We start from the raw sequence: 16,225 nt of genomic DNA, 5'->3' as shown, positions 1-16,225 counted from the left end.
AAATAGGGTCACATTTTTGGACCTCCACATACATTCAAACTATGTATCTTTCTCACTGATTTGAAGGAAGTTTGCTGCTGAGAGTTTGCCTTGAGTCTCAGAAGAGACTGTTGAGAAATAATCCTTCTGCACATTGTGTGAATACATGTCACTATGATTGGTTTAATAAACAATCTGACTAGCCAATAGCTGAACAGGATAAAGTTAGGTGCAAAAGCCAAACTGAGGATGATGGGATGAGGAAGGCGGAGTCAGAGGAGTCACCAGCCAGATGGAGAACAAATGAGACACACACAAAATGGCATAGAGGTAAAAGCCTAAAGCAGCATATAGATTAGTAGAGATGGTTAAGTTTTAAGAACTAGTTAGTAACAAGCCTGAGCTATTGGCCAAGCATTTAAAACTAATATTAAGTCTCTGAGTCAGTTATTTGGGAAGAGACTGCTGATTATTTGGGAGCAGGTGGTTGTGAAAGAAAGACTCAGCCTACAGGAGACTTTTGACTTTGGATAGTGTTGAAACTGCTATGACTCTGACTATCTTTTTTATTTTTATTTATCATTTCTGTGTGCACCCTATTCATGGTAAGGATTATAAATGCCATGGCACATATGTGAAGGCAAAGGACAGCTTTGTGGAGTTAGTTTTCTTCTCCCTTCCAATGAGTTTCAGGGACTGAACTCAAGTCACATTTGCATGGCAAGTGCTTTACCCATTGAGTCTTTTCACTGACCCAAGACTATAAATATGCTTGAAATTGGATTAAATTTCTATCATCATCATCATCATCATCATCATCATCATCATTTTATTATTGCTATTATTTTGTGGGTATGGGTATTTTTCCCTAATGTCTGGCTGTGCACCATGAAGACAGAGGGGGCATTGGATCACCTGAAACTGGAGTTAAAGATGGTGGTGAGCCACCAGATAGGTGCTGGAAATTGAACCTAGGTCACCCGAAAGACCAGCCAGAACTCTTAACTGCTGAGCCATCTCTTCAACCCCTATGTGTATTTCTTTATTATGTGATAGCCATGAGCTTTTGAAGGCTGGGTAGAACATTACTATTTGACTACAAGGCTCATAGTTTCAGTTCCCATTCTCCAGCTCATGGTACTGTTTGAGAAGTCTATGGCACCTTCTAGGAAGAGATTCTTGATAGAAGCAGATCACTGGGGTCTGGTTCGAAGTTACAACTTTGTCCCTGGCTCCAGACCCTCTTTTCTTTCTTGTCTGTCATGCTGTGGACGCCTCCATCACATACTTCCTACCACCATGAACATCTCCATGCTTATCCCACCATAATGGACTAAAATCAAGAGCCAAAGTACACCTTTCTGAACTTGTTCACAGCAGGTATTTTGGTCAAGAAACAAATGCAGTAATTGTGTGACAACAGAAATGCAGCAGGAAAGATGACGCTGAATAGCAGGCTTAGGTGATTCTATTTTAGATTAAGTCTGAGATGCTTATATGACAGTCAGGAGGTGGTAAGGAGGCAATGGGGTGCACAGGTATGAAGAAGGGGTTTAGGAATAGAAGCTAATTTGACATGTGCCAGAATGTGGGGATCACAAATGTGCCATGAGGCCAGAAAAGAGATCCAGGGAGAAGCAAACTAAGAAAGAGGACTAAAGAATGAATGTTTGCCCTTGAAATGCATCTAGAAAAGAGAAGAGTTGTCAAATACAGACATGGACAACTATGTGTGGTAAAAGGAATATTCTAGAAGGTTCTCTCAGAAAAGAATTCAAAGAGTTTATCTTCCAAGTGGAGCAGAAAGTTTGGCTGAGAAACTGAAAATAGGATATGAGCTAAAATAAAATAAAATAAGAGTTTTAAAAAACTATGCAAGAAAGCTTTTCCTGATGGCAGACCTAAGTTTGACCAAAGAAGTAGAGATGTGGAAGCAGTGGAAAATGATGGGTAGTTAAGGTGGCAGCATTTGTGAGCTGAGAGTATTTTATTTCTAACGGATGAAGAAACCACCAAAGCAGAATTACCAACATCACCATTCCCAGCTTCTCGACATGCAGTCAAGAGAACTGGAAAGAAACAATGACTGGAAGAGAGAGCTGGAGACCTGTGTCCACAGCAGCGTTCCTCACTCACAGTAGCCAGAGAGGGAAAGCCATCGAAGCAAGCATCCAATCAGCGGATGGAGAAACAAAAAAGTGGTTCAAGCAGGAGAGCGGCACCCAGTGTTAGAAAGGAAGGACATTCTGATGCTTGCCAAGACATGAGCAAACCTTGCTAAGTGGATAAAACAGTCACAGGAAGGCAAATGCCTCCTGACTCCACCGACACGAGATCCCCAGAGACAGAAGGTAAATGAGGGTGATGGTTGGTCTTGACCCTTGATTTGATCAGATCAAAAAATGAAGGAGACTCATGAGCAAAGCTCTCTGTAAGGGGGAAATGACATCATTCGTGAAGATTCTGGGGTAATGAATCATTAATCTCTTGGTTTATTCATAATATAATGGCTTTCTTGGGAGGTAGTAAAAAGGAGGAGGTAGGACCTAATTGGAGATCGGAGGTCATTGAGGGGTCACCTCTGAGGACTACATCTTGCCTTTCTGCTTCATAGCAACCATGAGATAAAGAGAATCCATACCACTGGCTCCCACAGCCATGTTGTTCTGCCTCACAACAGGTCCAAAAACATGGAGTCAACTGACTGCAGAGGAACCCTCTGAAACTAGACGCTAAAGTAAGTCTTCCCCAACTAGGCTGTTTCTGTCAGGTGTTATCAAAGGACAGAGAGAAGAAACTAACACAAGTGGTGATTGCTGAGGTCTGGGAACAGGGGAAACAGTGTGATCAAAGCGCTGAGTTTCAGTATGGAATGAAAATTCTAGAACTGGATGGCAATGGTTATACAACAAAACCACTGAAGTGAATATTCTAAATTGTTCAAATATACATTAGGTTTGTTATAATTTTTTCCAGTGGGGGCTGGGTAGAAGGCTCAGTAGTAAAGAGAGTAGTAAAGAGAGCTTGGTTCTGTTTCCCGGAATCCATGTACATATGCAACCACCACATTGATAGCAGAGACAGTGCTATTCCCAAGGGGTCCCTGACCAGCTGGCCTAGCCAAAATGGTGAACTTCCTAGTTAGGTGGAAGACCCTGTTCCAAGGTAGTAAGGTGGAAAACACCCAACATCTTAGCTCTGACCTCCACATGAGAGCACACAAGTACATGCACACACTGCTCATGTGTATGCACATGCACAAACACACAAAAACACATACACAAATGCACACACACATTGCACACACACACACCTTTTTTCATTTGAGGAGCTGAGCATGCCAATGTATACCTGTAATATCAATACTCAGGATACTGAGTAGAAAGCTTGAGTTCGAGGGCATCAAGCCTGAGCCACATAGTAAGACCCTAAGAGCCTAGCTCCAAAGGTTGACTAAAGAAGAAAAAAGCTACCTGCAGTGTCTCCTGACTTGGCTACTATTGCTATAATTATATAAGATGCCACTCACCCAGCATGGGAAGAGAGGGCGGAGGGAGCACACAAAACACTGTATTTGTGACTTCCTGTCAGTTTATAATTATTTCCCCAAAATTCTAAGGCAACTCCTAAGAATATCAATTACGACCAAAAACAAAAAATCTGGCTCAGCTAACAGAGAGCTGTCAGACCTTCTGGGATTCAGCGCTCCCCTCCCCCCACCCCCTACCTCTACCCCGCCTCCATGGATGCCAACTCCCACTTTCCTAGCTTGGGTCTAAGCACATTTCTAACTTTGTCCCAAAGTCTGCATTTGAAATGTGTTTTGTTCCTGTCATCTTCACTGCTTACAGTTTAGAAAGAACACTCCCATTCAAGCACACACCCAGCATAAACACACAGCTCCAAGGCAGCTAGACAGCCTGGCAAGGGTTATTTTTAGGCTTGGAAACATAAGCAAAGAGACACCTGCTGGAGGGGCCTTTGGTGGGTTTGACTTCCCTGTGTAAGAAGGCACTAAGATTCAGAGAAATCTGGTCATTGGGTCCATCTCATTAACTTCCAGGTTTTCTAGTTTTGTTTTGTTTGCTGTGGAGGGAAAGAGGCCATGAGGGTGTAGGTGCTTGTGGAGGCCAGAGTGAGAGCTCTTGCCTAGCTCACTGATTCATCTAGACTAACCCAGCAGACCCCAGACATCCTCCTGCCTCTGTCACTGCCTCCCTAGCACTGGGATTGCAGCTGTGTGATGCCACACCCAGATCTTAAGATAGGTGTGAGGGATCTGAACTCAGGTCTCCGCGCTTGCACAGTAAGCCCTTGGCTGATTGTGCCATCTCCCCTGGGCCCTTACTTTGCTTTGGGGGATAGGCTCTCAGTTTGTAGGCCAGGATGGCCCAGAACTCACAATCCTCCTGTCTCAGTCTCCTGAGTGCTGAGATTAAAAGGCATGTATTACCTCTCCCAGGCCTCACTAAGTACTGACATGTTCTTAATGTCTGTATTGTTGCCTGTCTCCTAAAGAACCTCAGTAGACTTGGATCGCTGGAGTACTTTCTAAACAGAGACCAAGCTAGCTTTCGTGGACCGTGAAGCCGCCTGAATCCACAGGCTGCTTCCGCTGAAGCTTCCTTCAGCCGCAGCCATGCCTGAAACTTCAGAACACTTGGAAGTCATCTGTCTGGAGGCAAGTGACACAGAACAGCTGGCTTCCTCAGGAACAAGTCAAAACAAGGCTTAGCTGTTAGATGTGGCCAGCTCCAGGGGCCTCATTCACAGAGAGGGGGCAGAGGGCCTTTGGAGATCAAAGACAAAGGGCCAGAGGAACAATCACAAAAACTCAGCCAAAGGTCAAATGAGCTGAGGACGGAATGCTTTCAGAGCTCAGCAATTGTTCTCCCTAAAGTGAAGGTGAAGTCATTCCAAGCAGATTACCCAGCATCCACAACTAAGAGTGCCTAATAAAAATATCTTGGATCAATAAAATTCTTACAGATTGCTAGCTGTTAAAATAAAATTACCTATTGTCCCCTCTAATTAGGGATCAGAGATATTAAGACAGAAGAGGGTTTGTTCTGTCACGTATTGATTTATAACAAACTGCATCAGCTGAGAGACGGAGCTCACGAATGCTTCTTCAACTACAAGCCGTCAGTCAGCTCTCCCAAGACATATTGTGAAATGGGAAATAAGTGACTTTTTAAATGACATATTGTAGTCTTCTAACACCCGACGGTTGCTAGGGCTCAAGGCCTTGGCATTCACAATTCTTGTCATTTTTATTTACATGACAAAATAGAAATTGTTCTTTCTCCATGTTATCTTTTTTCCTCCCCTGCACAAAATTAACACTCAGTAATTCTTTCGGCAGGTGTCTGCATCACATCAATTCATAGCAGCTCACAGGCTGGGTGGGGCAGCATTGTTAGACCACCCATCAATGCTTTGCCCAAATGGAAATAAATCTGTTTTCCTTTAAAAAAAAAAAACATAACAAAGCAGGACTGGAGAAATGCCTCAGCAGTTAAGAACATATACTGCTTTTGCAGAGGACCTGAGTTCTGTTCCCAGCACCCACATCAGGTGGTTCACAACCACCTGCAACTCCAGTTCCTTGGGATCTAATCCCCTCTTCTAGCCTCTGTGGGCATTCAAGTTCAAGCATGTGGCACGCACGTTGCGCACGCACACAAACTCACAGAGATACATATAAATTTTGAAGTGTTTATTTAATAAAATCTTCCCTATAGTAGTCTGATTTTCTTGGGATACAAAACAAAATTGAAATCAGGTACAGTACTAGGTGGCCTCATATTGTGTAACAAAAACCTCAGAACAACTGGGAGAAAGCTGGATAAATATTTCCACATTTTCAAGAAAGAACCATTTCAAGAAAGAATGACTGTCTGGAGTCATCAGGTAGCAATGTCTAGGTGTGTATCTAAATAGTGGTACTGTTTTCTAAGAACTTAGAGACATATCCAAGGTTTCCAAGATGATGAGAGTATGGGGTTTTACCTTTGAAATGAAGACTGGGTGCCTGTGAGAGCCTGTGAGATGTCTCAGAGAGTAGAGATACTTGCTGGTAAGCTTGATGACCCAAGTTCAATCCCTGGGACCCACACAGTGGAAGGAGGGAATCAGCTCCTGCAAGTTGTCTTCTGATCACACCCATATGTGATCTCTCTCTGTGTCTCTCTCTCTATCTCTCTCTCTGTCTCTCTCTCTCTCTCTCTCACACACACACAATGTTTTATGATAACGATGATGTAGATGGAAGGGCACTTGCATGAGGCTCTGGAGTTCATCTTGCCTAGTTGTGCATGAATTTCATCTCCAACACCATTTTTAGAAAGAAAAAAAGAAAGACCTAACGGTTTCTCCTAGAATAATCAGCCATTCAAAAGACTTCATAACTCCATGGTGGTGGCTGAGGAACTAACACACCAAGCATCTCTGGTGTTGGTTTGGCCAACTCAAGTTACCAAGCAAAAGGAAGTCTCTGGTTCCTTTAACAATATAGGAAACTCCAGGCTAGAACATGTTTGACTCAAAGTTCCCTTCCATGGCCTTAGCAGTTAGTGCCATTTTATCAGAACTAAATCTCAAAACACTTGTTCCTAAAACAGATTAAAACTACCCCGAAATGCTCTTCAGGGTAAATATCTTTTGTTCCCTGGATAACATTGGACACTTTTAAGAATTCTGATAATCCAAGTCTCTTAGCTAGAATCGCCCGGGTTGGCTATCTCCACAACCTGGTTTCATATCAGTTTGCCCTGGTAAGATGGCAAACACAGTACATTTCGCTTCTTTTTAACAGGCACGTTGTAACTTTGATCTACTGTGAGGATTCTCAACAGTTTGCTCTTCATGAAAGATAAAAAAGTGCCAAGCAATGGTCATTTGAGGAGGTGGAAGTCTTTCCTCTAGGGTCTGCTCACTTGCTGCTGATCCCTGGGCAAACAGATACTGAGATCCTGTCCTACCCCTCCCCCAAGTCCCAGCCACCAACCCTTCCACCTGAGTCACCCAGCTCCTGCCAACCTTCCTGGAAGAACCCATCTGAGAGATTCCAGAACCAAGAAACTCTGTAGTGTTGCTCCCCTAAATGTGAGGGCTACTCTTTAGTCTTTCCTTCCATCGTGTGGATCCTGTACCCCGAAGAGAGAGAATTGACAAGCTTTTCTAGGACCTCTGCACATGTACTACGGCACATGTGTACATACAGACATCACACACATATATAGACACACAGAGAGACAGACACATACGCATATACAGACACATACAAACATCAGACACAACACACAGAGAGACATACATACAGACATCACACACACAGACAGACACATACACACATACAGACGCATATACAGCCACATACAAACATCAGACACAACACACACAGAGAAACATATATACAGACACACAATAAAATAAATAAATAAATGAAAAAAATGTCCTTTGAAAGAAAGAAAAAAAAGGAAGAAAGACAGGAGTGAGGAAAAGCAGTAATTTCTCCTTTATCCCTGTCCATTCAAGACATAGGAACTAATCAGACATCCCAGGGCTATGGTACAACCCCTGTCGGCCTGATTATCACACCATAACAAGCAGCTTCTGAGTCAGCTAAGCTACGAACTCTGTCCTGAGTCCGCGTGTTACCTATTCTGAGCATTGCCACAGTGAGTCCTACATTGTGGGTCCACGTGTTCACATTCTGAGTTCTGCCACAGTGAGACCCTTCTTCTGGGTTTCCACTATCAAATTTCTTGTTTCTTCTTTGCTTTATTTTTATCAACTTCACATGGTTGTGAAAAGAGAAGCTCGTCCCAGAATAAAATATGTTTCATTTTCCTTTCATGAGCTTGCTCCCTGGCATGCATGCTAGCATATCTCCCAGTTTTAGATTGACATCTGAAAGATGGGAGGGCCCTCTCTGTCAGGGTTCAGAAACTGCACATAGAGAAACAGAGGGCTCTAGGTGGAGAAGCCGCACCTCCAGGCTGCCTGTGAACTCTACTAGTCCAGACCAGGGCTGTGTTCCTGGACCCTGCTTCCCAGGCAGTTCTTCCCCCAGCAGGATGAGATGTTCTGAGCTCCAGTCAGCACACCCACACTGAGTTAACACCATCGTGGCTGACATTCCTCCGTTCACGCTGGGAAATGGGCTTAGAGTTTTCAGAAGACAAAATTAGGACAAATATAGTTTAAACATCTTAACTGGCTTTGGGAGTCTAGACCCAAGCAACACCTTATTCTATAAAACAGAATGAGGGATGGGGAGAAAACTCCAGCAATAACCTGTTCATTCCATCCCAACACCCCCATTTTAAAACCAGGCCAGCAGCTCCTACTTGGATGACAAACTGATCCCAAGGGTTTGTGAGCAGCCAGTCCAGTCTAATGGATGAACTTCAGGCTCAGAGAGAGACCCTGTCTCAAAAATACTTGATGATGGTGAGGAGGAGGATGTTGATGATGGTGATAATGATGATGAAGAAGAAAGGAGGGGTTGGAGGAGGAGGATTGTCCTGATCGAGAAAAGAGCTAAGAAAAACAGAACAAAAAAGCAGATTGGTTCTTTCAAAGTTTTTGTCCTTGCAAGGCAGGGACAGAGAAACAGATCAATAGAAAATGACTGCTTGGTTGACATTGGATTACCTTTCCATAAGGATTAAGAGAGAGAGAAGTTCATCATCACACTGGCCTATTTGGGAACTTGGCCATTATCCCCCACTCTCCTGACTTCTCACAGGGGCAGATGAACAGTTTCAGTTTGGACATTTAGCATGAATGATTCCATTTGGGGTTGGTCTGTTAGGTGTTGCAGAGTATTTGTTTACTGTGCAAAAATGTGCTGCATTTGTTTAACTATGTAAAGATGTGTTGCTGTTTTACCTTTCCTAGTCTAATAAAAAGTTGAACGGCCAATAGCAAAGGAAGAGGTCTAGGCAGGACTTCCTGGAAGGGAGAGAAAGTAGGAGGGATTTAGGCTTGGGAAAGAAAGAAAAGGGACACCAGGGGCCAGACAGACAGACATGGAGGAAGCAGGAAAGTAGGACATACAGAATGAAAGAAAGGCAAAGAAAGCCCCAAGGCAAAATGCAGATGAATAGAAACAAGTTAAATTAAAAGAGCTAGTGGAACAAGCCTAAGCTAAGGCTGAGCATTCATAATAATAAGTCTCCGTGTCTTTATTTGGGAGCTAGCTGATAGTCCAAAGAAAATTCCGGGGCTGGAGAGATGGCTCAGCGGTTAAGAGTACTGACTGTTCTTCCAGAGGACCTGAGTTCAATTCCCAGCAACTTCATGGTGGCTCACAACCATCTGTAATGAGATCTGGCGCCCTCTTCTGGCCTGCAGGCATACATGGAGAATGTTGTATACATAATACATAAATAAATAAAATCTTTAAAAAAAAAAAAGAAAGAAAGAAAATTCCAACTCCAGTTTGGCCTAGCAGAAGTTCAGACAAAGTATTGGCTTTCTGTAAATGATACAACTGTATGTATGTACTGGGGGGTGGGGATAGAGACTGGCTGTCCAGGAACTCACCACGTAAACCAACTGTGTAAACCTCACAAAGATACACCTGTCTCAGCCAGCCAAGCGCTGGAGTTAACGTATGCCGTGCTAAGCCTCAGGTCAGACACATTTACATCCCGAGTCTGATATGAGAGATAATGTGCAATAGAGCATTTGACATTTGTCTCTCTGAGTTGGACTTGTTTCTCTTAATATGATGATCTTCAGTTTCCTGAAAACGACGGCTGACTAGAAATCTACTGTGTATAAAAGCCACTTTTTCTCTACAGACCAGCGATTCCACTTGTCTTGTATATTCCAGTCCTTGAATTGACCTATGTCTCAGCGAAGCCATGGCCTGTTGGATTGGCTGAAGGATACAGAATTTGAGCAGAGAGGAAAGGGGGCTCAGGGGCACCAATCCTACAGGCAGGCAGGTTCATAATGAGAAGGGATTCAGAGTATTTGAACATAGTAAATGGGTAAAGGACTGGATTATGTTCAAGCCAGGACTAGACAAAGAGCAGACTTGTCCAAGCACCTTTATCTATGGAAGCTGTAAACCAAATCACAGGCAGAGTGGCAACCAGAATGCTAAGCAAAGGCGGAACAGGATGGAAATAACGGAGAGAAAAGAGCAGTAAACCCTGACTTATCCCTGTCTGGGGAACACTCTCAGGCACGCTCCTCTTAGTGTCAGGGTTTTGAGAGTGTTTCTTATCTTTGAAGAGCCTCAAAGTCCTGTAACCCTTGCTTTTCAACCTTGAACACCTTAAGGATAGATGATCAGGGGGCCCGATAAGAACGCTGCATGGCTACACTCTGGTGCAACCATGTTTGGAGCCTGCTACAGGGAAATGTCTAGAGAGTAAGATTGAAATCTCTGTAGTCATTCATTCAAGATGATCAACCTGGGGCTGGGAGTGTAGCCCAGTGGTTGGAGGGTGTGCATAATGAGCAGGAGGCCCTAGACTGGTTCCATAGCACCACAATTTAGAGAGAGATTCTCAGGCTGTATTGAAAAGGAGGATCAAGCAGGATCTGTCCCCTTTTGTCTGGTGCGCTCCTGAGCTATTTGTTGTCATTAACTAACAATGTATACTGTGTCTGCACAGCTGCCGTGAACAAAAGTTCTGGGAAAGAGGCTGCACCTGCCGTGGCTGATGACCAATTAGAGCTCCGGCCTTTGTGAAGCGTTGAAAGGTTCCAGGTCCAGAGCCTAATTCCCAGTTATCTTGGGCTATCTTCAGCCTCTTGAAATGGCCACTTACTGTCCACCTCCATATGAAACCAAACATCCTTGTGATTCTTAAGCAGATTCTTCGGAATGTATAAATAGACCCTGATTCCACCCCCTCAAAAGCAAAAAATGTCATCAGAGAGCACTAGAGGAGGCCCAGAGCTCCGCTGCTCCCTTCCTATCTGGTATACTCACCAATGTATTTGAAAAGTGTCTTGATTTATGGCTTCCTTTGTTCTGTTACTATAAAAACTTCATGAAATTGTTACCACGTTAAGCCATAGAATTTGGGGTAAACTAAATCTGTGTCTCAGGGCTGTGGTCACTTATATTTGGCTCCAGAGTAAACTCTCTTATCCTGTCTATGGTGAGAGCTGGATTTTGTTTATTAGTTTGTTTTTATTTTTGTTTACAGTAGCAATGTCAATAGCAGCCATGCCAAACACTTCACATCCATCTCTCCTTAGCCACTCATGGCAAGTGTGTGGGGCGGGTGTCATTGCCTCCTTCCTATGGGACAGAACTTCTGCAGATTATCAGTGTATGTGTGCCCTAGTCCACCTTGTCCCCCACCATCCAGCAGCAATGAGGACATGCCACATTCATTGCCTTCAGCCTGAGGATCATGCAGTAGAAATACAGACAGACGAGCCTGTTTCCTTAGACAATACCAGCAATCTCAGTGTTTGGGAAGCTGAGGTAGGAATATTGGGAGAGGAGTTAATGTAGGCTACAGAAGACTGGGAGAGTCACAATCAATCAATCAATCAATCAATCTATTCTCAACTCTATACTACTTAAAGAAAAGGAAGGGAAAAAGGGAGGGAGGAATGAAGAGAAAGAAAGAGGGAAGAAGGGAGGGAAGGAGGGAGAGAGGGAGGGGAGAGGGAGGAAGGGATGGAGGGAAGGAGGGAGAGAGGGAGGGGAGAGGGAGGAAGGGACGGAGGGAAGGAGGGAGAGAGGAAAGGAAGGGAAGAACTTGGAAGAAGCTATGGTTTGAATCTGGACAGGTTCGTGTCTTGAACATTTGGTCCCCTGCTGGTAGTGTTATAAGCAGAGGCTGTGGAACCTTAAAAAGGTTGATCCTAGATGGCAGAAGTAGGTCACTGGGGGTGGGTTTTTGAAGGTTAGTGTTGACTGAGGTTTCTGTCCCTCCCAGCCCTGCCCATTCAGTCCCAAAGAAATGCAGAGAGGCCTACATTAATTATAAAATTGGTTGGCGGGGCTGAGAGATGGCTCAGAGGTTAAGAGCACTGACTGTACTTCCAGATGGTCCTGAGTTCAATTCCCAGCAACCACATGGTGGCTCACAACCATCTATAATGAGATCTGGTGCCCTCTTCTGGCCTGCAGGGATACATGCAGGCAGATGCTGTATACATACATAATTAATAAATAAATCTTTTAAAAAAACAAAATAAAATAAAATTGGTTGGCTTATTAGCTCAGGTTTCTTACTAACTAACTTTTACATCTTGAATTAACCCATAATTCTTGTCTGTGTTAGCCATGTGGCTTGGTACCTTTAATCAGTGAGGCATTCTCATCTTGCATCCTCTGCATCTGGGTGACAACAACAGACTGAGCCTTTCCTCTTTCCAGAATTATCCTGTTCTAGTTGACCCACCTATACTTCCTGCCTGGCTACTGGCCAATCAGCATTTTATTAAGCCAATACAAGTGACAAATCTTTACAGGGTACAAGACCATTGTCCCACCGTAGGTTAGAGCCTGTCTCTGGTGTCCTGTGTCTACTGTGATGTGTAGTACCTGCATCTTAAGCTCCCAATGTCATCAGTGCTACCATGTCTTCCCCACCATGGTGGACTTAAATCCTTGGGAACCTCAAGTCCAAATACACCTTTCTTCAGTTGTTTCTATCAGCTATTTTGACCACAGTGGCACAAAAATAACTAAGAAAAGGGGGGGAAAGAGTGCCTTTATTAAGATGTGGGTTTTCTCTTCAGAAGCAATGAGTCTTTTGCTGTGTCATTAAAGTGTCATAAATTTTATCTCTCAAGTCATGTGTCTGGAGATGGACAACACATCAGCCTGCAGAGCTAGTACCTTTCAGAGACATGGGTTCTACCCGATATTTCTGATATCCTTTGGGTTTTGTTTTGTTGTTGTTTTGTTTGTTTGTTTCAAGATAGGGTTTCTCTGTGTACTCCTGACTATCCTGAAACTCACTCTGTAGGCCAGGCTAACCACAAACTCAGAGATCCGCCTGCCTCTGCCTACTGAGTGCTGGGATCAAAGGTGTGCACCACCACTGCCTAGCTTGATATCCTTGTTTTTAACTGTAGTTAAACAGCTAGATCATAGATTAATTTATCTTTCTTGGCTTCAGTTACTGAACAAGCAGTTTCATCTGTCCTACAGATTTATTTTCACCAAGAAATTTCTAATTTCAACAAAAAGCATTTTCCAACCTAAAAATGTTGACAGGAACAAAAAAGACAAGACACATCCTGTAACAGAAACCCAGAGCAATGCCCCAAGCCAAATTCTACACAAGACGTGGGAAGTTGAAAAATGCTAGTTCCCTGCCATTGAGCTTCTTTTTCTTTCCATTGAGACAGAGCTCTATGCCGATGTGACTGAAGACCCAGTGGGCTCTTTGTGGTGGCTCTGAGTCCCTTCATAGTGAAACCAGCATTCCCTGAAGTATTGGCATCCAGCTACTGAGACGTCTTCATTGCCTCAGTAGACATGCAAGGGGGGAATGTGTAATTGTAATTTTCAATTAAAAGAATTACTATAAAAACCTTCTGTCTGGGGCTGGGTAAATGACTCAGCAGGTAAGAGTGGTGGTTAGATTTCCAGTCTCTAGAACACACGTAGAAAGCCACACATGCCTATAATCCCAGTGTTGGGCAGAGTGGGGAGAAAAGGATTGCTGGGGCTTGCTGATCACAAGCCTAGCTCCAGGTCCAGTGAGAGACTTGTGTCAAGAGAATAACGCATAGAGTAGTAGAGCAAGACACACGACATTCATCTGGCCTGGGAGCATGCAAATATCACATATACCACACACACACATAGACACACACAAAAACCACACACATACACATACACTAATATATCACACACACATATACACACATACACACACATACATACACACTATACACACATACATACACACTATACACACACATACACACACTAATATACCACACACACATACATACTATACACACACATACACACACTAATATACCACACATACATACACACTATACACACACATACACACACTAATGTACCACACACACATATACATACATACACAACATACACACATGCATACACACTTTACATACACACACCTACACAGCACACACACACATGATGGAGGAGTGTCTATGTGTTACTTTCATTGGTTAATAAAGAAACTGCCTTGGCCCTTTAATAGGACAGATAATTAGGTAGGCGGAGTAGACAGAACAGAATTCTGGGAGAAAGAAGGCAGATGCTTCAGGCAGTTGCCATAGTCAGACGCCATAGCTCTCCTCTCCAAGATGGACACAGGCTAAGATCCTTCCTGGTAAGCCACCCCTCGTGGTGCCACACAGATTACTAAATATGGGTTAAAGCAAGATGTTAGAATTAGCCAATAAGAGGCTGAAACTAATGGGCCAGGCAGTGTTTAAATGAATACAGTTTCTGTGTAATTGTTTAGGTAAAGCTAGCCGGGTGGAGGGACGCAGCCCCGCCGTTCCATCTACACACACACACACACACACACACACACACACATACACACACATATATAGACAGTGAGAGAACTGACAGTCAGAGAAGGATAGATAATGCATTTTTTATTTATTTTTTAAATTAGTCCCAGTGCTTTGATTTATTGCTTCTTACAATGGAAACTCTTTGTCAGCACAACCTTGCTCAATTCTTTTTTTTTTAACTTATTTATTAAAAATTTCCACCTCCTCCCATTTTCCTCCCCTTCCCCCCACTCCCCATCCTCCTCCCTCTCCAGTCTAAAGAGCAGCCAGGGTTCCCTGCCCTGTGGGAAGTCCAAGGTCCTCCCCCCTCCATCCAGGTCTAAGAAGGTAAGCATCCAAACAGACTAGGCTCCCAAAAAGCCAGTACATGCAGCAGAATCAAAACCCAGTGCATGTCATTGTCCTTGGCTTCTCAGCAGCCCTCATTGTCAGCCACATTCAGAGAGTCCGGTTTCATCACATACTCCATCAGTCCCAGTCCAGCTGGCCTTGTTGAGTTCCCATTAGATCAGCCCCACAGTCTCAGTTGGTGGATGCACCTCTCTTAGTCCTGACTTCCCTGCTCATGTTCTCCCTCCTTCTGCTCCTTAATTGGACCTTGGGAACTCAGTCCAGTGCTCCAATGTGGGTCTCTGTCTCTATCTCCATCCATCCCAGATGAAGGTTCTATGGTAATATGCAAGATATTCATCAGTGTGGCTATAGGATAAGGCCAGTTCAGACACCCTCTCCTCAGCTGCCCAAGGAACAAGCTGGAGACATCTCCTTGGACACCAGGGAACCCCTCTAGAGTCAAGTCTCTTGCCAACCCTAAAATGGCTCCCTTAATTATCTACTTCCCTGCTCCCATATCCACCCTTCCTCCATCCCAACCATCCCATTTCCCCAAGCTGTCCCCATCCTCCCCTTCTCCCTTCTCTCTCCCCATCTCCCCTTATCCCCACCTCCATCCCCACCCCCGTGCTCCCAACTTTTGCCTGGCAATCTTGTCTACTTCCATATCCAGGAGGATAACTATATGCTTTTCTTTGGGTTCACCTTCTTATTTAGCTTCTTTATGATCACGACTTATAGGCTCAATGTTCTTTATTTGTGGCTAGAATCCACTTATGAATGAGTACATACCATATTCATCTTTTTTAGTCTGAGTTACCGCACTCAGGATAGTGTTTTTTAAATCATTAATCCTAGCCCAGCATGGTGACATACACCTTTAATCCCAGGACCAAAGGCACAGGCAGGTGGATCTCTGAGTTCTGAGTTGAAGGACAGTCTGGTCTACAGAACAAGTTCCAGGTCAACTAGGGCTACACAGAGAAACCCTATCTCCAAAAAAATTAAAATAATAAATAATAAAATAAATAAAATCATTAATCCTCTATCATTCACTTTCTATCCTTCCTCAGTTAATGTCACAAATATCACCTCCTCAATCTTATATTCATTTTTATACTCAAATTTGCTTCTGCTGTTATATATGGATTTCTCAACATTTTACAGTTCTATTGTCTTCTGTTATGATGTATAAGATGGAGCTCTTACCTGTCACCAGCTTCATTTTCCCACTCCCCAAGCACTCCAAATCATTTTAACATGTTTTGATTAAGTTAATATTTTATATTTCTCCTTTTTTGCTTCTACAGTCCACACAGTGAGCTATCCCCTCAGATCTTCTGCCTTTTGTTTTGAGAAGATCCCCTACATGCCCAGGTTGACCTCTCTGCAGCCCAGCCCAGGG

Source organism: Arvicola amphibius, chromosome 6 (genome assembly GCF_903992535.2).
Source record: "Arvicola amphibius chromosome 6, mArvAmp1.2, whole genome shotgun sequence".
Taxonomy (NCBI): Eukaryota; Metazoa; Chordata; class Mammalia; order Rodentia; family Cricetidae; genus Arvicola; species Arvicola amphibius.
This window is presented reverse-complemented; position numbering follows the sequence as displayed.